This window comes from Mytilus californianus, unplaced genomic scaffold (assembly GCF_021869535.1).
Source record: "Mytilus californianus isolate M0D057914Y unplaced genomic scaffold, xbMytCali1.0.p SCAF_6, whole genome shotgun sequence".
NCBI classification, from domain to species: domain Eukaryota; kingdom Metazoa; phylum Mollusca; class Bivalvia; order Mytilida; family Mytilidae; genus Mytilus; species Mytilus californianus.
In genome coordinates, this window is record NW_026262712.1 from 16,207,218 (window position 1) to 16,230,486 (window position 23,269).

The following is a 23,269-nucleotide window of genomic DNA, read 5'->3' on the forward strand; positions in this document are numbered from 1 at the left end:
TTATTCCTTCTATTCCCACATGCAAATAACAATAGATGTTTTGATAAATAATTTATTTTTATAACAATCAAGGTTAATTAAAAATTCACCTAAGATTTACCTGTATTTTTTAAATGAAAACATATTTTTTACACTGTGTAAGTATAATATTATTTAAAAAAAAATAATTTAATACACAGTTTATTTGTAATATGTTTTTTCTTCTTCAAAGAATTACTTAAAAATGAAAAATAAGTCAGAGATAAATAGAAGTAAGATTAAAAAATCATTGAATTTATAGACTTAAAATATTGTCATCCGAACAAATAAATTGATGATAGATAATATTAAAACAAACTTTCCTATCTTGCACGATTTTCATGTACAACAAACGCAAGAAGAACCTACCAGTTTTACCAAAAAAAACTGTTGCTGAAATCAACATAGATGGTATTTGGGCACGTACTTCCAAAGGTGACCCATTCCTGCTAACAGACGACAACACAGTTTGGCGTTTGTTAATCTTCAGTTCTCAAAAGAATCAAACACTTAGCAACTGCAGATATCATATATGGTAATTGTACATTTTACTCCTGTTCGAGCCTATTCTTCCAACTTCACACATTTCACGCAATGGTTGACGGCGCAATGTATCCACTTGTACACAGTTTACTTCCAGCCAAGAGCGAACTAGTATACACAAGGTTCATGACTTTACTCAAAGATGTATGCCACCAACACCAACTACAACTTCAGCCTACCACTATCTTTCTGCACTATGAAGTCACCATCCGAAATGCAGCATATTCTGTATTTCCTGGAATCAACTCAAAAGGCTGTTTTTTTTCCACTACACACAATGTATCTGGAAAAAAGCACAAGAAACAGGGATTCAGGTTCCATACAAGGAAGACAAAATTCATCAACTAGTACGCTGTGCCTACTGCTGAAGTCGAAGATGTGTGGTTTAATGCCCTATTTGACATTGATCAGATTGATACTAATATCAACTACACGCCCTTTACAGTTTATGTAACAACATACTGGGTCGAACAGAACAGTCACCTTTGGTACCATTACACAACACAGGGACCGAGGACTACTCATCATCTAGAGGGATGGCACAGCAAGCTGAAGTAACATGTCCAGCCCCCATATCCAAACATCTTTAAACTAATAAAACTACTGAAACATGAGGAAGCTTTCAACCCCCTGACCATGATCCAGTATGCAGCCGGTGCGAAGAGAGTGGCCAAAAAACGAAAGTATGTAGAAATCAACAACAGATTAGAAGAGCTTAAGGTTGAACACCGCAACCAGGAAGTCACAACAGTACAGTTTTGTGATGCAGCCGCCCACCTTCTTCGGGTTGAATAGATTAATAAACTTTAATAGACTTATATACAGAATAAGAATAAGAATTTTATTAGTTTAAAATCCAAACAATATTATTGTTACTAAAGAAAAACATAAATAACAAAACGAAAGACAGAAAATAATACTAACATGTAGCATTGAAAAAAATGTTAATATTTATTACAATACTTTTTTTGACAACATGCCTCCTCTATAAAGTAATCATTTCAAATATCTTGATTATACACAAGTGAATTTCTAATGTGTGTGCTACAATGTGTGATTTGTTTGAGTGCTGTTAACTTGTATGGTTTGTTTCATATTATAATGCTTGCTTGAATCTACTGTTGAATTTGTGTTATAAAAGAAATGAAATAATTTACTTATATTTTTTTCCATTCATATCTATTTTAATAAAAAACACAGAATTCATACACTTACAAAAGATACCTATTACCTATAAAAAAAAACACTTGTCAACTAAAGTTGATTAAACAATGTTTATACAGTATACTCCTTTGTTTGTACAAGTTTTCCCCCTATTCCCACATGAAATTTTAACTTTTCTTACCAGATTTATAAAAAGTGGGAATAGGAGGAATGAACCAAACATATTCCCGATTGTCCCACAAAATTTCATTACTTTTTTACCTGTAATTTTAAAAAGTGGGACAATCGGGAAGACACCAATACATTCAATTTGCTGCTTATACATGTATACTTAATATACCTGTCCAAATCCGGAGCCTGTTTTTTTGTTTGCTTATTATCGTGTCTGTTTTTCGTTTTTTTTTTGTAGAAAAATATTGCCATTGATTTATATCTTGTACAACACTGGTCAATTTGATGTCATTTAGCTCGCTTTGCTAAGACTCAACATTCAACGCCATGTTTATTAAAAAGTTCTCTCATTGGCAAGCATAGTTTACCAAATATTATATAATCCGTATCAGTCGCAGGATAATCGATTATTATGAAATGCGGTTCCTTAAATCAACATACGTAATAAATCTCAAAACTTTACACTGTTTTTGCTAACTAGTATGTTTGTTGCCTATAATTCAGAAATTTAACAGTGTTTTGGGATTTTTTGCTTAAAGTTAACTTTTTAAGCATGGGTCCCTTTTCAAAAGTCTCCCAACTACTACCTCATATGTGAACTTAAGTATAGGGGAAATTTTGTTCGTGATGTTAAAGAAATCTTCTACTTGCTCTAATGTGCATGTGAAGACCATAAAACCGTGATCTCTATATTGACAGTGTTATTTGATGTTTTCTTTCCATTAGAACTTATCTGAGATATTTATTAATAGGACAGACAGATGCAGATATGTGCAGGATGGTGAAAATATACCACCTATGGAGGGGGCGCTCCTATAACTTGTTTGTATAATTTTTATTAAACTCAAATTTATTGTTTCTTAGAATTAATTAAACAAATGCAGTTTAATCTTTTTTGTTGAGAATCTTTAAAGGATATTACGGAAGCGTATTAGCGCCACACGTTTTTTTTTTTATATATTTCTTCCTTTGTTTTCGTTATAACGCAATCCTTTTGCGTTATAACGCAAACCTTTGCGAAATAACGCAAACCTTTGCGTTATAACGCAAATCTTTGCGATATAACGCAAACCTTTGCGAAATAACGCAAACCTTTGCGATATAACGCAAACCTTTGCGAAATAACGCAAACATTTGTTTTATTTTATTTCTTATTTAAGTTTCAAAGGAAGCAGCTGTTATAAATGGAGGAGGCTGCATATATTAAAATTTATCACCCTTTGTACTCATTGCAATGTAAAATGCTTGAGTGTTTAGCACACATCATGAGATAATAATGAGCAGGATAATACATGTATATATATATATATTACAAAGAAAATTGAGTAAATTGAAGTTATACCGAAGAAAATAAAAAATCAACCCCGCTAGTTTAGCCGAATTTAAGTATACTTCCAAAGTAAGCGCTCGTTTGAGCATTGTGTAAGATTGGTAAGATTCAAACAAGCTACCCTTTTTCCATAAATTTATAAGATGAAGATGTTATTTTATTATAATTATGTTCTCTACATTCAAATTGCTACCCAAGCATCTTAAATAGCTACCTCACTAGATTGAAATTAAAATTCAATGACTTTTTTTAAAGAATCTTTATCATATTCTGAGTTTTCAACAAACGATTTCTTACAACAAAATTTAAAAAGAATGTTTTTTTCTGAATAATAAATTTTAAAGCAGAAAGATCATTTTGTCTTTTTGACTTATAGTTTCACAATTGTATGACATTATTTTTGCTCTTATCTAGTTTACCACTTTCCGTTATTCAAAATTTGCCTATACCATATCAGAGACATATATACATGTGTATATTATTATATGTCTCTGACCATATCTATTTACTTGTTAAATTTATATAATCTTCTGATGCATAAACCATTTATTAATTTGTGTATAATTGCACTTCAAGTATTCCTTTAATTATTTCTATGCATATTTATTATAATGATTTGGCCTTGTGTTCATGGTTCTTCTCTTAACTAAATCACAACCGAAATTTGATGACAGACGGAAATGCAAATGCCGACATTTACAAAACACTGCTTTCAAATTATATAATAAACATAAAATGTAAATTTAATATTATATATAGTTTTTTATTATTAAATATTCAAAACTTAATGAATAATTAAAATCAAAATGTTTGCAGAATATAAATTGCGATTTCTTAACAACGACAACATAGCACAGGTGAGCTGTGTGCACAGTTCAAGGTCAAATCTAAATTATATTTTTTTACGATGAAAAAAAGAAGAAAGAAACGATTTAAAAAATATAAAAAAAATATGTGTGAGCAAAAATGATTGATTTTGTATTTTTTATTATTGGTTAAAATCAATGAATGATAATTAATAAATTTTTTGTTCAAATCTAGCCCCGGGCTGTCCTGTTTCGCGCGCTTTAAACGTCGTCCATATTGTATTTCATGACATACGAGAAAGATGTTATACCTTTTGCTCCTAGATAAAAAGGCTTATGACGAAGATTCAGTGACAAATACATAGTTACAGTGAGTTTATTAAATGAAAGGGAACATCCGGCAATGTTTTGACAACTTTCAGGGGCGTAGCTAGGCCAATATGATGTGTACTCAATGCCGAAGGAGGAAGTCAAACGGCAGGGGGTTTGGGGCAAGTTCTAGGTAAAAGGTGCAAAATCCTGGGACTTAAAATGACCTCACCGAAATCTTATTTTCATGAGTAACAAGTCAACTTTTGAAAAAAAAAATTGAAAAAAAAACAAAATATTAATTAGAGAAAAACAAACAAGTACTGTTGGCTTATGAATTTGGATTTTCTAATGTGTAGTGGGTTGAGCTTAATTAAATTAAATTAAAAGAATATTCGTTGCTAGTTAGTTTAGGTGTAAAGGGTGGTACTTGCACGGAAAAAATGTTAAATACAAAGAAGGAATAACAATTTCTTCCATGAACGTTGACAAAAAAGTACTATAATGAACGCATATCATAGGTTGGAAACCTCTACCTGGCAAGTATATAATATATACATTTAAAGTCCCGACATATGAATCAAATCTATAAGGAAAATCATCAAATTATTTCCGATTTCTTTTTATTAACTTCCTAAACGATAGTCTTTTAATTTTACCAAGCATGGAATATAAGCACTTTAAATCTCGAAGCATGGAAAATAAGCACTTTTAATCTGGAAGCACGTATAATTAAGTTGGGGAAACACTTTGAACGAGGCACCCATCTTGCACAACCGAACGTAAAAAATAAAAAATGGTCAAAACTTGATGATCGTCAATTTAAATAAAAATAAAAAAAACCAAAAAAAACGGCAAGCACTATGCACGAAAAAATACCCTTTATCAACCCCGTTAAACTTAAGTCAGGAAGCATAGAATTGTTTTCTGACACCTCAAGGACCATTTATATTGTTTGCATCAGCAACATAATCATGAGTAAATAAAACGTAATTTCAGGAACGGAATATAGCTACAAAGTGATTATTAACATGTTTGTAAGATAGTTTTTAATTTAATCTATTACTTTAGTTTTATTCTTACTAGATTTACCATAATTTTATTTTTGTAAAATTTTCGATGTGTACGCAACTGCATTTTTGCGTACGGGTTGCTACGCGCCTGACTTTGTTTATTTTTAATGTTCATCTGAAAAGTTTATAGATCAGCTAAAAGTTCTAAGGGAGCTGCCATTTGATTTTTATGGGAGGCTAGGATGAAAAATTTTGTCCTGCATTTTTTTTTTAGTTGTAATCTCTGTCCTGCCTTTTTACTTTTCACTCTATTCGGTCTTGACTTTTTTTTTTTAGTTTATCCTGACTTTTTTTTAAAAAAATTGTCATCCTGCCTTTTATTTTTTTGCAAAGTGTCATCCTGCCTTTTTTTTAACTCAAAACTCCTGTCCTGCCTATTTTTTTCAAATTTCACCCCCCCCCCCCCCCCCCCCCCCCCCCTCATAAAAATCAAATGGTAGCTCCCTAAAGGCTGAAATGGCTGAGTTTTATTCTTTGATTACAGACAAACGTTTGCATCTGGAAAAGTTTGATTGCATGGCCCAGATAAATTGGGGTGAGAAGGGGGGGTCCAGCAGGGGCAGAAGGATTTTGAAAATGAAAATCCTGGCCTGGTTAAAGCTGAAAGTAAATAATCTTGCACAAGACGAGATAAAAATTTCAGCTATTCTGCAACTCAAAATGCAGGAACCTTAATCATTTGTTAAGGTGTACAAATTTAAAAGTGAAAATAATATTAACAAATTCAACATTTAACCAGTTACCATGCCAACATACTACATCTGAGAATACTATAACACATGGGGTCGGTGTTTTCACCACCGAACACCCAAAAAGACCACTCACCCTTAAGAAAAATAGTAATGTTACACAATAAAATCAATTAAATTGCGTAAAATTTAAACCTACGGTCATGTTTTTCACATTTTTATGTGCATTAGTGATATTTTAAGATGAGAATCAAAACAAATAAAAAAAAAAAACGCTTCCGGATCCAGTAATATTTTTTTCCGGATTTACATTGTCCGTATTTCCTTGTAATTTATTATTTTATGGTCTTTACTTTTCAATAATTAGAAATAAATTGTTCAAATAAGTTAAAACATTTTATTTAATGTGAAATTATCACAATAATTATATTTAAAAAAACTGTTAAGACTTGAAAGTGAACTGTTCTGACAACAGCCCTGCACGACTGTTCTTGTTGCTTCTCTTGTTATCATTTCTTATTAATTTGTGTATAATATGTATAAACATATTCATTCTCGTTCAGAATTCGTCAAATATATAAATAAAGATGAAAACAATGTATTCATGTGTTTTAGATGGTATTTTAATGTGTTTGGCGGTGTGCGGTGGTGTTCAGTGGTGAAAAGACCTACCGTAACACATGTGTTATAGTAGACTCAGACTAAATGTATATATTTTGTACAATTTCTTGATTTTCCTTGTTTTACATCAACTTTTAAGTAAATATAAGATAGGGAAAGTACATGCATGATAATTGTGTGCATCTCATTTGAACTCGTACCACATATCTTATATCTATCCAAGAAACAACTTTATATTTGGTTAGAATATATGTCAATGGTTATGATAGAGCTTCTCTCAAATTATTTTGTTGTTTCTTGCCTGTGCATGATGTTTCTTTAAAGGAAATATTGACGGAAAACTGCACAAAGTTAGCAGTTTTCTTTGTTTTCATAAAATGTGATGTCATAACATCAAAAATCTTGTGTATATAATTCATTTATATTTCTTGATTTTATGCATTCCCAAACATGTGCAAATTTGAATAGTTTTTTTTTGGGCAAAACCGGGTCTTAATGCCCCGGCCTTCTCCTTTCATGTACTTTTTGTTTTGTGAACAGTACTCATATTTTCATTCTTCAAGTACAATGTTGGTGCATCTCATAGCACTTTAAGGGCATTTGCTAGCTTACTGTCCACAGTGTGCTATGATAATAGTGTGGTAACTCTTATATTATTTTAATGTGCCTGTCCCAAGACGGGAGCCTCTTTGGTCCTATGTCCTATCTTAATGTTTCTCTCTCAATTTGGAAAATTAGATTTTTATGGCAGAGCGATCATTTGATTCTTTTGTATACGCCCCCATGTCAAAATTTTGACGGGACGTATTATGGTATACAAATTCCGTCTGTCCAGCGTAAACATGTCGCACCGTAACTCAATTGAGAACGACTTATCTAAATTTCATGAAACTTAACATAGTTATTTCTTATGATGGTCAAACGATCTGTATACTTTTTGGTGAAAATAAGATTAAAACTTTTTGAGTTACAGGACTTAATAACTAAAACAGGTGTGTGTTTTTTTTTCACATGTCGCGCCGTATCTCAAAAACAATTTATGATTATTGCTTAAAACTTTACACACTTCTTAGTTATATTAATCTTAAGATCTGTATACTTTTTGGTGATGATTCAAAATTTTATTTTTGAGTTAATGAGTATTTGTAAAACAAGGGGGAGGGGTTTTTCACATGTTGCGCCATATCTCAAAAGCGATTTATCATTATTCCTTAAAATTTTACACACTTCTTAGTTACATGGTTACTAAAGCTTGTACACAGGAAAAAAAGAGGTGAAAATTTGATTGTTTAACTTCCAGTGATGGTTATTTTCTTATACACATTGAAATGTTATTTGAAATTTTTTCTATAGTACTGGACAGGATAAAACTTTACTCATGCCAAGTATTTTTTTATTTGAAATAAAGATATTAAAATTCTGCACAATTTTTTGAAAAGTGCAAATTTAACAAAGACTAATAGGGGAAATTCAATGGTGGTATTACACCTATATTTGTTTAAAGTTGATTTAAAGCAGGAAAATGGCTAAAGTGCTTTTCTAGCTACAATCTCTGTCTGTATCAGTTAGTCTATGAAAAGGTATCAATTATTGCAGGTTACTACAATTTTGGACCACTTTTAAGTTTTCAGCTAAAGTGAAAACATTAACTTGCAATATTAATTGTACCTGAACACCTGACCAACAACAATAGGGAAATATAAAGTTGACCATTGAATTTTATGTTAAATCTAACAATAGAAATTTGTTCATTGAGGCATAACTGAGTAGAATTTACCTGATCATAACAGATATGTGGTGAAAAATAAATTGTATTTACAGTCACTTTAGCAGTAAAATAGACCATATTAAATAAAGTAGGTATACATCAATTGGTGCATCCAATGTTGCAGGTTATTGCCATAATAAGTAAAAAATGCTCTTGTTTTGCCATTTTCTGCTTAAAGACAGGCTCAACAAATAAATCTCATTACAGAGGGATAATTTTAATCAGCTGTAGGAGGTTAAGGAAATCACTATACAAATATTGTCACCATTATATGGGGTTTGGTCCCAACCTTTTACAGAGTGTTGGAAATTAAAGAATTGTCTCCAATTGTATAATAATAGAATAATTTCATTATTTGTGTCAATATTTACTGACTGTTTGAATCATTGTTTTCAGGCTTCCAGTTCAGTATTTGTAATGAGCCACACTAGACTAAACACTGGCAGGCAACACTAGACAAGATGATGGAAATGGCAGGTTGTTTCATGGTAAGCATCTTTTGTAATTAATTCTCTCATTGTCTCCTAACTTTAAATGCAAAGTCTTCCAGGTTGGTCAGTAATAGCAGCAGGTACAACCCTGCCAAATAGGGTATATAATACTTTAAATGAGTAACAATCTCTCTATTTACTCAATTATGGTATATTATTAAAGTGTTAAATATGAATTTATTTCCACGTCTTGGAATACCAAATTTAATTCTGAAATTTAGACAGCATCAAGCTTCAATTGAGCATGCAATACAGAGAAGTGTAAACTATTATTAGGGCCTTTCAATAGGACGAGGGATCCCTTTATTTTTTCAATTTGTCCATCTGTGTTTTTTGTCCACAATTTTCTGTGAACGTACAAACCAAATCAAACAAAATTTTGCACAGTTGATTTGTCTTATCTGAAAATGTGCATTAAAGCCTCTGTTGTGACGAAAGTCATGGAAAGTAAAACATAGGGATTGTTTTTCTGGCGACAATGACAGTTTCGGCTCTGGCATCAACAATTGTTAAGTTTTCTGCTCAAGTTAGTCTGAAAGGAACTAACTGTGCTAGTTTAATGATATTTTGTATGAAGTCGCTTTACTATCAGTACATATATCAGTTTGACGACTATTTTGAGGCCCTGCGCCTAGGTCCTAGGGGCTTTGAATTAATTAGCAATTTTCAATGTTAAGTTGTTCTGCTTAAGTCAGTTTGATATAAGATCTATTTGTGATAGATCAATGATATTTTGTATGAAGTTGCATTTCTATCAGTTCCTATCAATATATATATATATGTGTAACATTGAAAATTGCTAAATAATTCAAAGTTACAATAAACAACGATATTTTCTATAAAGTTACATAACGGTCTGTCCATCTCTCTGTTTGTCGACCATTTCCAGGCCCTGCCCACTTGATCTTGGTCTAGTGACTGATTTAATAAGCAATCTTGCTGTCCATCAAATTGTCTTTTTCTGAATTTTATGCTGAAAGGCAAGACATGTCTCTGTGTCAACAGTTAATTTAAGCATTAGCTAAATCTTTAATTTTTGTTACCTTAATTTGATTATATATTTATATATTTATCTTATAGAAGAATACTATAATCAAGCTTTTCATGCTTAAAGCGATGATGACAGTATTAACAAAATGAAGAGCCTCTAAAAAGTTTCACCAATAAGTATTTACAGAATACATTTAATATTTACTTTTGAAAAAACAGTCAGCTTATGACTTTCAAAATATGAAAATAGAATTAGATAAAATATAACCATAAAGACCTTTACTGATTAAAAGGGGAACTTTTCAATAAAATTTCTAAACTGAATTTTGCATAATAAAATTGAGACTGGAAATGGGGAATGTGTCAAAGAGACAACAACCCGACCATAGAACAGACAACAGCAGAAGGTCACCAACAGGTCTTCAATGTAGCGAGAAATTCCCGCACCCAGAGGCGTCCTACTTAGTAGTTTTTAAAAATGTTATACTAGTAATGTCTAGTGGAAAATATTACTAAGGTTACTCATAGAAATTGAACAATGAAAAATACAAAATCATGTATACAATAAGTTCAGTAATCACATGACATAAAACTTCAATGAAGTCCAAGTTTGTTTGCTGGTCAGCGTTATTTAAATGAGAAAAGTCACATGGTATATTATGAAACAGGTTTAAAGCACATGTCTTATGTTTTTGTTTTGAATGGAAAGCTGTTACACTATTCATACTTACTCCATCAAGTATTTTATAGAAAGAAAATAGGAGTAACATAGAGCCCTAATGGGTAACTTTTTTGATTGTTGGCCTAAAATTATGAGTTCGGATCGTATATATCATACATTAACATACATCAAGAAAAAAAATGTTTATTTGTAAAAATGAATTTTAAGAATTATTTTCTGAAGATTTATAGAAGTTAAACGGATTATAATAACCGATTATGTTTTCAGCCCTCAATTTAGTCCACTGAAATGGTCGCCTCGGCGACTTTAAAAGCTGATTGGCGACCAACAATTCATAACTGGTCGCCATTTGGGCTATTAGAATATTGAAGATTTGGCGACCGTAAATTTTCGGAAATTTGCCCTGATCAGAGTCGAGTTTTAAAAAATCGTCTGAGCGCTTGACAGTAACACAAATTTATACTGTATTTCAAGCGCCTTTTAGATTTATCTTATTTGATCTTATCAGCCCTTTATTGCATCAGACAATTGTAGGTCATTTGTAAGCATTGACTGAAAATGGCACAGATCTATCTGTCTTCGTATTTTGCACTCAGTCACAACTTTGACTATTACGTGCCGTTAGGAAAAAAAACCCATTCGCATTTGTAGATTGTGTTTATTGAAAGCACATGAATGAGCCTCGTTCTTGATTTTGGCAGTAAACAGATGAAACAAGGTCGGCGGCAATTTTGTAACTTGTTTTCATAGATAGATTTAATAAAATACCGGCTACAATTTCGCAAACGATTTCAGATGTTCACTTGACCGATGGGGCAATCACCAGTGATTCTGCAAAAGTCCGATGAGATTTTTTCCTAGACTGGGGAATCGGACTACTGCTGAACGATGCAGATTGTTATAAAACATGTACAATGAAATAAGATTAAATAAATCATGTGGTTATTTTACAGTTGATTTATACAAACTATTTTCTACAGTCGACAGCATAAAAACACAGAACAGAAAATTAAATATTTTTATTTCACAAGGGTTGTTTAGCTAGAAAAAAAATGTAGGCGACCTGAAATTATTTCCTGGCCACTGAAATTTTGAGTTGGCCACTAAATTTTCATGTCTGGTGGCCAGTTGGCCACTTCATTTCTGAAGCTACTTTGAGGGCTGGTTTTGTAGTTTACTCATTGTAAGCTGGTTGACGGTTGACCTTTTTTACTCTTTTCGTTCCCTTTCATTCAAGCAGATTCCAGTTAATATTAAGCAATGCAGTGAAAAGAAACGAGAAATTCGTAATGAAGCATTTAATTTTTAAATTTATCAGTATTAATTTGATATTGAATAAAAATAACTTATTAATATAGATAAGGTAAAATTATTAGTTTTAAAAATGATAAGTATTAGTGCCCTCTACAATATATATCAAAAACAAACATGGCAGAACATAAACCACCTCGCGAAATCAATTTTTTTTTTTATTTCTTGCTTATTGTACTCTAGAGTACGCACCCCTGTCTGGCAGGTTCAATTTTGGAGAATAAAACGGCGGACTATACATTATAAGCCTTTTAACGGTAACCATTTTAATTTCAACATTTGCATTTAACTGTTAAAATTACAAAAAGGGTGACATATCTGTGTCAACATGCAGTTTATTTATTAAGTTATTGGCTATGAACTAGCTTTCAGTAATTAGGATAAATCTCAGATCTGTAGTTTATGTCTATAGTGTTTTCATGCTTTGTATCCATCTGATGAGTTCAGCCCTTTAATCAACATGCGTTGGTTGTCTGTCATCCGTCATTTACTTTTACAAAAATCTTCTCCTCTGAAACTACTGGGCCAAAGTTACCTAAACTTGGCCACAATCATCATTAAAAATGTGTCCAACGACCCAGCCCGCCAACCAAGATGGCCGCCATGGCTAAAACTAGAACATCAGGGTAAAATGAAGATTTTGGCTTAATTCTCTGAACCAAAGCATTTAGAGCAAATCTGACAGGGTAAAATTGTTCAAAAGGTCAATATCTATTTGCCCTGTAATTTTCAGACAAATTTGACAACCCATTGTTGGGTTGCTGCCATTTAATTGGTAATTTTAAGGAAATTTTGCAGATTTTGGTTATTTTCTTGAATATTATTAATGATAAAGATAAACTGTAAACAGCAAAAATATTCAACAAAGTAAGATCTATAAATAAGTTCATATGACCAAAATTGTCAATTGTCCCCTTAAGGAGTTATTGCCCTTTAAAATCAATTTTTCACAATTTATTTATTTAGTTTAAAATTGAGAATGGAAATGGGAAATGTGTCAGAGACAACAACCCGACCATAGAGCAGACAACAGCTGAAGGCCACCAATAGGTCTTCAATGCAGCGAGAAACTCCCGCACCCGGAGGCGTCCTTCAGCTGGCCCCTAAACAAATATGTATACTAGTTCAGTGATAATGTTTGCTTACATTAAGAAATCTCCTTTGAAACCAAACTTGGGATGAATGAGTTTCAGAGTATCTAGTATAAATTTTGTATTTTCTTTTCTTTTACGTCAAGAAACATTGCCACTGTGGCTAAAATGAAACTTCTGTGTAAAATGTACTTCTTTGATTTTGAAGAAAATATGACAGATACTTAGAACATTTCAATGGAAGTTTTAAGCCATTCATTAATATATATTAAAAGCAAAAATAATCATTGATGAAAGATTTAAGCAAAAAATTACAGATGAGCGATTCAGGCTCTTGAGAGAATCTTGTTTTAAATTTTTTCATATTTGCCTATTATATTGAAAACTATATAGACAGAGAGAAACTTTAAACTGCAAAAATGATCAGAAGGGTAGTATGAAATAGTCATTTGACTTCTGATTAGAGTTAATGCCCTTTCATGACGATTTGTACAATTTTTTTTGCGTTTTTGTTATATATCTTATAACTTATAATAGATAAAAAGAAACTTATATAAACAAAAAATGATCAGCAAGACAAGATCTACAATTAAGTTGTCCAAATACTCCTTATTGGAGTGATTGCCCTTTGATGACGAATTTTACCATTTTTTTGTCGAGCCTCGACTTTTGTCGCAGAAAGCTCGACATAGGGATAGTGATCCGGCGGCGGCGTTAGCTAACTTCTTGAAAGCTTCATATTTTAGAAGGTGGAAGGTCTTGATGCTTCATACTTTGTATACATATGGATGCCTCATGTTACGAAGTTTCCGTCAGTCACATGTCCAATGTCCTTGACCTCATTTTCATAGTTCAGTGACTACTTGAAAAAAAAGTTGAAGATTTTTTGTAATGTTAAATTCTTTCTTATTATAAGTAATAGGATAACGATATTTGGTATGTGCGTACCTTGCAAGGTCCTCATGCCCGTCAGACAGTTTTCACTTGACCTCGACCTCATTTCATGGATCAGTGAACAAGGTTAAGTTTTGGTGGCCAAGTCCATATCTCAGATACTATAAGCAATAGGTCTAGTATATTCGGTGTATGGAATGATTGTAAGGTGTCTAGCTGGCAGGTGTCATCTGACCTTGACCTCATTTTCATGGTTCAGTGGTCAAAGTTAAGTTTTTGAGTTTTGGTCTTTTTTTCTAATACTATATGCAATAGTTCAACTATATTTGGTGTATGGAAATATTTTATGATCTATTTGTCAGTCACGCAGGTTTTTTTTTTACCTTGACCTCATTTTCAAGGTTCATTGCTCAGTGTTAAGTTTTTGTGTTTTGGTCTTTTTTCTTAAACTATAAGCAATAGGTCAACTATATTTGTTGTATGGAAGAATCGTTAGATGTACATGCCTGCCTAGCATGGTTCATCTGACCTTGACCTCATTTTCATGGTTCATTGGTCAATGTTTAGTTTACTTGGTTAATGTTAAGTTTATGTGACAGTTGTAATAAAGCTTTATATTTAGGACTATCAACATAATATCAATGATTAGTAAAGAAGGCTAGACATTTCAGCATGTGCACTCTTGTTTGGCATTTTGCATTATATGATAAAAATTATAATAGATAGATAGAAACTTAAATAATGAAAAATGATTAGCAAGACAAGACCTACTAACAAGTCAAATTTTGCTGATATAATTAGTAGACTTTAAATCTTTACAGGAGTTGTTGCCCTTAAATTTGGAAATTTTTTTTTACCCTCTTATTTGTTTGGAGCAAAAGCTAAATTAGATAGAGAGAAATTGAAACAGACTTCAATGATCAGTAATATAAGATAAAAAAAAAACCAAGATTTTTGTCATTAATTCTATTCTCATCTACAATATGTTGGAGAGTATCCTTTGTTGAATATGCATATAGACCCAAGGTGAGCGACAAAGAGCCTCTAGTTATAGTTTGTTCTTGTTAATTATGCTGTTAAATCACTTATAGCTTCGTTGTTCTTAATATAATAATGTTATGCTGTTAAACCACTGTCCCAGTTAAGTAAGTGGGAGGATTGGATGCCAGCAAACATGTTTAACCCCACTACATTTTAATGTGCTTGTCCCAAGTCGGGAGCCTCTAATATAGGGGTGGTTCACTGTATTTTGCTGTATATCATATTTGTTTTATCATCTATTGTTAAATTTGAATGAAAAATGAAGAGTCCATAACCAATCCTATATATACCAATACATACTCTTTCTATTTTATTTTATTTTATTTCTTTTCTTATTCTATTTTGTTCAATTTGATGTTTTCTTCTATATAGATATCTTTTGGATTTTTTTGGGTGTTTCGGTTTAATTAAGGTCTAACTACCAAGGCTTTTCCTCATCAGGTATCCTGAGCCTCTTCAATATAAAAATATTTAGTTTAGAAGGAAAGTTCACAGCATCTATGCGCATAGAATTTAATTTCCTGGATATTGGGATAGGACACCTGGTTATGAAATTTGTATTGATGTATTGATTTTTAAGTCAATTAATCAATGTTTTGATATAATAACTGTCTTTTAAGTTGTTACTTTTTCTATAATTTGGAGGACGTAAGTAGGTCCTTTAAGTTTTTGTGTCTTTTATATGCTATAATTGGAGGTTTTGGAAACATAGATTTTGTTGTTTCGTTTTGTTCAATTAATTAGGTGCCAATGTTTTTATATTGCTTTCATTTAGTCCATTAAAAGAAGGATTAAATTTCGTGGCTAACACTAATGAAGGCATTGCTCTTTTGTTTTTAAGCTTGTATCTGAGACAATCTTTTTTTTCCTTAATATGCAATGCCTTTTTAGCTCACCGGCTTTGGGCCCCATGTGAGCTTATGCCATCACTTGGTGTCCGTCGTCTGTCGTCGTAAACTATTTCAAAAATCTTCTCCTCTTAAACTACTTGGCCAAATACCTTCAAACTTTAAATAAATGTTCCTTAGGGCAGGCCATAATCTTGCCGGCGAAATGACGATTCAAGTCGCCAAAGAATTTTGAAAATCGCTAAATCGCACCGGCCGACTGACTTCATAGCGAAGTCAAATTGCTATCAAAATCTGTAAAAGGGAGACAACTTGTGATTGACAAGTCTCACAGGTAAAAAAAATGGCGGCTGACAAGAAAAATCGAGATTTTCGAAACGACCCAGGACTAATACTGTAAACGATCAAATTAAATAAATACAACGGCGACTTTGAACATCCTCGGATATAACTTTCAAAACTGTTCAAACGGAAAACTGACCGTCTGTTTAAGTTATCGTTTTACGATGATTTTCATCTGAGGATGTTGCGTAATCACTCAGCTGATTTGTTTTATTTTTATTACCTACACGAGTAATTAACTTAGGGTTTCACAATATGTTAGACTAACATGTCTAGTGGTGCAATCAGGGTTTTGTTTGTGCAATGGGGTTTACAAAGGGGTACTTTGAGGGGCAAAAAGAAAGGAGGGTTTTACTATAGAACCCTATGGGATTTTATTTTTTTTAATTGATTATAAATTCAAAACCATTTGTGAAAGACACAATCTTTTTAATTGAAAATGTTCTAAATAATAAAGCACATTAAATGAAATACAGGGTTAGTCCCCAGGGGTCACCCCCACCCCCTGCCATTTAAGAAAGTTCTAATCACTTGTAAATGGTCGAGATCCCCACCCCTAAACCATATATATTCTGGTTTATCATGCTAAGATGGTTTGAATGATATACAGGGTTAGTCCCCAGGGGTCATCCCGACCCCCTGCCATTTGAGAAAGTTCTAATATCTTGTAAATGGTGGTAGAGGTATTTCATGTGTAATTCGACATATTTTGCACCAGGCTCTGTCAACTGCTTGTAGTATATTTTTCATCGTGTGTTAAGGAATTGTACATACTAGTTATATCAAAAGTGCACATAATTATGTCATCAGGTGCCCTTATTTGTTCTATTTTGTTAATAAATGAGGTTGTGTCCTGTGTATAAGTCCATAATTGGCTTACTACTAGTTTTAGGAAGTAGTCCATAAATTGACCAATTTTTTCTATTGGACTATTGCATAATGATACAATAGGTCTCCCAGGAATATCTATATGTCTTAGGAACTCTTTGTTTGTTTTGATTTTTTCTCTATCATCATGATTAATTTTGTGAATTTTTGGCAACATGTAGAGTCGTCCGACTCGTACATCGGTATTCTTGGCTAGGTACTTATGTTATATCGTCGATACACTCTTTCTTGTGTAGTTGTTTAATCATTTTTGTCGAGCCTTCGACTTTAGCGAGACATAGCAATCCTACATTCCGTTGGCGGCGTCCACAAATATTCATTCTGGTTAACTATCCTGGATTTCTACCAAACTTGGACAGAAGCTAATGTTTATGATCATAAGATAGTATTCAGAAGTAAATTTTGTAAAAATAAAATTCCTGTTTTTCCGTATTTTACTTGTAAGTGGACTTAGTTTTTCTGCCGGGAAACATTTATTATTATGTAACATTCACTCTGTCGTTAAAGTTTTTAAAATTTTAATAACTTTCTTAAACTATCCTGGATTTCTACCAAACTTGGACAGAAGCTTGTTTATGATCATAAGATAGTATCCAGAAGTAAATTTGTTACAAAATTTTTTTCATTTTTTCCGTATTTTACTTATAAATGGACTTAGTTTTTCTGCCAGGAAACATTACATTCACTCCGTGGTGAAAGTTTTTAAAATTTTAACAACTTTCTTAAACTATCCTGGATTTGTAGCACACTTGGACAGAAGCTTGTTTGTGATCATAAGAGAGTATTCAAAACTTTGACAGAAGCTTCTTACAATCAAAAGATAGTATCTAAAGGAATATTTTTATTGATTTTTTTCCTCATTTTTTTTCAGCCTGCGATTAACAGCAAAAGTAGGCGAGACACTGGGTTCCGCGGAACCCTTACGAATTTTTTGTATAGTATCGGATATTTTGTTCGTATTAAATTCACGGATTTGTTCATAGCATGATATACTGTTGTTCAGGAAGTTCAGTGTTTGTTTGATATAACGACTTTTATCAAGAACAACGGTAGATGAATTTTTGTCAGCTTTCTTAATAATTATATTATTATTAGAACGTAAGGTTTTGAGTGCCGCTCTAGCTATTATTATATCGATCTTTCATGTTTAGAAAGATTATATCTAACTTTGTTTATTTTAAGTCTGCATATTTCCATCTTTGTTGCAAAGAGATAATTCTCTATTGTGTTGTTTGCTAAAGCGGGTTTGAATCCCGATTTAACTCTAAACAGATGATTGCTGTCCGCATTTGATTTATCACTAAAGTGATATTTGCATCGCATTTTTCTACCAAGTTCGTCAAAGTCTAGTAAGAGTTTTTGTTTAATGTATTTTACATCAGGACTGGGAATAAATTTTAATCCCTTTGCAAGAACTAGTATTTCATAGTTAGTGAGATTTTCCTGTGAAAAGACTTCAATGTAGTGTAAAGCTTTTTTTACATTTTCATGAAAGTTTTTTGTGCGTTTAAGATGGCCTTTGTTATTATTATGTATACGGAGTTTACTTTTGTATTTTATTAATCTTTTTTTCCTATCCCTTTTTCTTAGAGATCTTTTTCTATTACTCATAGTAATATATTTGTTTTAAATTTTTTTGTAACAAAACTATTTTGATTGTTTGTATAATTATTTCAACTCTAATTGGGAGATGAAATGTCTATAGCTAAAATTCCACTCTATTTGAGAGATGAAATGTATTGTACTAATTCTACTCTAATTGAGAGATGAATTGATTTGAATTTAGTTTAATTTTTATTTTAAACTTAAATTGTATATGTAAACTCTATTGAAGTGTTAATCCACTTCTGCCACAATCAGTGTGTACTTCCAATATACACAAAGAAAAACCATGTGTATATATACCTCAATTTAAGACTTAGAATCTGATTGGATATGCCAATTCCACCAGGTCACTCGCAACAATAACAAAGTTCGTCTGACAAGTGACACTTGTATTCTTAATCTGATTGGATATTCCGTAATTAGTGTAGTGTAGTTAACTCTTAAGTGTTGGTAAACTAGTGAGATAAATTCTAATGCTAATTAAGTACCTTTATATACATACGTAATGATTTAGACAATATTATTTATCGTTCTAAAAATAAATAGAGGTAATTGTGAGACGGATATAATATATTTATGCAAAGATAAGGGTTGTTGATGACATTGCAATGTTTGCCCTTGCGTAGTGATGTGTATAATCTATTGATAATAATTGTGCTACGTGTGTGTGATATTTGTAAAGTATTTGTACTTTCGTATTTGTATTGCCTGAATTTTTTTTTAAAACCTGCTGTAGATTATCACTATATGGAAACGACCTATAATTTATAGAATATATGTACATAGATAGTACGATCATAATGCTCATTGTTAAAACCATACTACATTAATGGTTGCAATTCTAAGTATAATTTTTCAAGCGATCTTTAGCCTGATGTTTATTAATTGCTGTCAATTGTTGAGGAGCAATTAAAGCCAACTACTTAAACTAACATAATTAAAAGTTTCTTTGATTTAATAACTAATGAATATATATGTAATAATTAATTCTAATCAATAAAATAAAACTACAATATTCAAAGTAAATAGCCCTGTTTTAATAATCAAATAATAGACATACGTGTATAATTGAATAATCATTAATGTCCATCTTTAATAATAGCTACACTTGTTTTACTATTGAAAACATTGACCACAAAAATACACTGATACCACGACCGTATCTGTTTCCCAGAACATTTTTAAGGTCATCTATTTCCTTTTTCATTATGTCCATTTCACTTATCGGTTTTCCTTTATCGGTCTGTTGTCTCAACACCTCTAATTCTTGTTTGATTCTATCTAGTTCTGATAGTTCTTTGGTATCCCTGGTATATATATATATAGCACACTGTCTATATTTGTCGGCCCATTTTTCTTTTAGTACGTTCCTTACTCTGTCATTCAGACGGACAATGCTTGCCCCGTTGTTGATCGAAGCTGATGTTTTGTGCCAGTACTGTTCTACTTCATTTGTTAGCTTGTCTGCATACTCTTTCACAGCTATGGTTAAAAATTCCCGGAAATTAAGTTTCACAGTGCTGTTGAATTCTTGCAGCTTTAATTTAAAGAATGTGCTTGCTTCATCCGATCCAAATCGTGGTGAGAATGTAGCATTTGCTATATTAGCGTAAACCGGTAGAGTGTCCCTATCCAATCTTCTAATGTCACTTAATAGAGTCACTATTGGGTGCCTTTTAGCTAAAGTATTGTCAATATTGATATCATCCGTTATATTACCACTACTGCAGCTCTCATTAACTAGGTTATCAAAGTCAAAGTTAATTGGTACGATTTTAACGTTACTAGGTATTTGTCCACACGATATATCATCTTTAATGCCTCCACTAATTGCGTCCACAATGTCCGTATCCGATTCAGAATTATTATTCATTTTCCTTTTGCCAAGACTAAGTTTAGATTTGTGCATTTGTATCTCGTTATTGAGGTTTGCGAAGAAATAAGTTTTATAGCTATTATAAATGTTAAATTATTAGAAAAGTATTCCAAAAATATTAACTTTCATTGGTCAATACTTAGACTGTAAATTTCAAGCCCATTTTGGGGGTTGGTCTATCTATTTTAATATGCAACAACGAAGATAACATATAAATCAGGCTGTAAGTTTTCTCATCTGAATTTTTTTGTTTTACATTTGTCATAATGTTGAAGGCTATTTGGTGACCAATAGCTATTATTGTTAACTTCTACGTCTTTTGGTCTCTAGTGGAGAATGGTCTCATTGGCAATATATAACTTCTTCTGATTTTCATATTTATTCTTATTACGCTTGTCTAAAACTGACTTATTCTTGTCTGTGGCTAATGAAGACTATTTATCAATCAAAACTTTCACATATTTCGTGTTTATGATTAAGCAAATATACTTTTTGAGAGCATTTGATGTCACTATTAGTGTGCAATTTTCCAAGTTATAAAGGGACATAATTCTAGAACAATAAGTGACTCACAGCTCAAATTTGAACACTTTTTATGAGTTTTGGTTCTGAGCATTGCACATGAGTTTCTCAAATTTTTTAGCAAAACTTGGCCCAACTGCAGAAACTTAGAAATAAAAAAAATACCTGTGTTATTTCCCTTATTGACTTTGGTATATCGAAGGCTCTTCATATCATATAGCACTGTTTAAATATCTGTAGTGTTGCAGTGTTCTCCCCAGGAATTTTGGATAGCATCACATTTGGCGTAAAAAAAATTATATTTATTTTTCAATGTCATTTGTTACGCGCGGCGATGCTCTTTCTTTTAAGTTATGTTGATTTTTTTCAATTCATAACTGAGAATACAATTAAAGTATAACTGTTCTTTTAGTTTATTTCTTTAATATTCATTTATAGTTACAGAATTATATTTTTCTTGTTAGAAACTACCAACTAAAAATCTAGTACAAAAGAGAACTTCTTTTATATCAAAAAGGAAAAGAAAGTATCATATAGTAATACCATTTCAATTAAAAACTATTCTGTTTATCATGTTTATGAAATTCATTATTTCCTGAGACTCAATGTATCAGTCCCAGCTGATTCAAACAGATATATGTTTTTAACATTGTTAAACTACTTTAATCAGTAAATTAATTGAAACAATGCGTTTACATAGAAAGAAATAAATTTTGCAAGGAGATCTAACAAATAGTCTGTAAATTCATGTGGAATGAGTAGCTTTCCCTATTGGGATCATTATTATTCTGTCAGCTGTGCCGTTTCTGCGTCTGTAGTTATTACCGTAAAAATGCGGATTTTGATCATAGCTGGTCCGCTTCCGATCCGTAATTAGTACAAATATATCAATGGCGTTCGAAGAAAAATTTACGAAAATAAACAATGTTTGAGAAGCGAATTGGATGAATATATCATGATTTTACTGTAATAAATAGATGGAACATTACCTAAAGGCAATTTTCATCACGTTCTAATGAAGTATAGAACTTATTTTGCCCAGAATCGAAATGTTTTATGTACGCTCTCGAGTACCGGAATGGAAAGAAAACACTTCTTTACAAGTTGTTAGTTTGAAATAACAAACGACCAGCGTGTTAAGTTCGCCCCTTTTTTGGGTTTTTTTTTTTCTTCTCTTAGGAGACGAATTTGCCTTGATTCAAACGTAGATTTCGAATTGTTTATGATTTTCTCGATGTCAAAATTTTGCAATTGGGCCACGTGTTATCAGTCATGTCATAAGTGTCAGCTTGGGGTATTCGTATCCAAACAGTTATCACCCAAAGGGCAATTAACACCTATTTAATCAATCTTAATTGCCTCTTATGTCCGATTTGAAGGGATTACAATTAAAGGTGATATAATTTTTATGATCACAAGCGGCAATTCGATGAAAGTTCGAAATTTAGGACATCGATATTGCGGCAATGTATAGAGCAGACAAGAAAAAAAATAGCGTCCTCAAAATAATTATAGCGTCGCGGAAATTATTATAGCGTCATGGTAAAAAATTATAGCATCGCGGCGCTGCGACGCTAAAACGGCCTGGGGAGATCACTGGTGTTGAGATCATTTCAAACTTGACATATACTTTTAACTCTCTTTAAATTGATCAATTAAGTTTTTATAAAATGTGTAGTCATTATTAACATGGATAGGCTTAAACATATTGTTTACTTTATATGATAATCGGATGCTTATCCTAAGTTGGATATGGCACCTATTACAATTATATCAGTAGTTTACAAATCTAAAGTTTTCAATAATTGAATTATTTTTATATTGCAGATGATGTTTTTGGTAAAGAGCGGAACTATAATGGAGGGGACAGCCGTAGATGAAACTTTTGAGATAGAAGATCTAATGTTGTACTGAGAAGACAGTTCTGCTGAGAGTTTTGTGATGTAGCAAGGTTTGAGATTCTCTTAATTTGACTTAAGATATTGGTAATGAGATTGGTTAAATTAGACATTTTAAAAAAAAGGATGTTTTTAAGGGCCGATGATTCATTTCCTTTATTTTCTAAATATACATGTTCCCAGAAATGAAGTCTGCAGATGACTTATTGCAGTTTAACTACATCCAGAATCCTGTGAAGAATCAACTTTCTACTTTACCTTTAAAAAGTCACTAATTATTGAGTTATTTTTCTTTTTA

The 23,269-nt window shown here is 32.0% G+C and overlaps 1 long non-coding RNA gene across 1 annotated transcript; it reads left to right on the forward strand.

Annotated features, from left to right (window-relative positions):
* Window positions 1–4,298: 4,298 nt before the first annotated feature.
* LOC127704594 (uncharacterized) lies at window positions 4,299–23,025 on the forward strand. The gene is made up of 3 exons (XR_007983405.1): window positions 4,299–4,402; window positions 8,889–8,980; window positions 22,901–23,025. It is a non-coding gene; the product is annotated as an uncharacterized LOC127704594 (long non-coding RNA).
* Window positions 23,026–23,269: the final 244 nt, after the last annotated feature.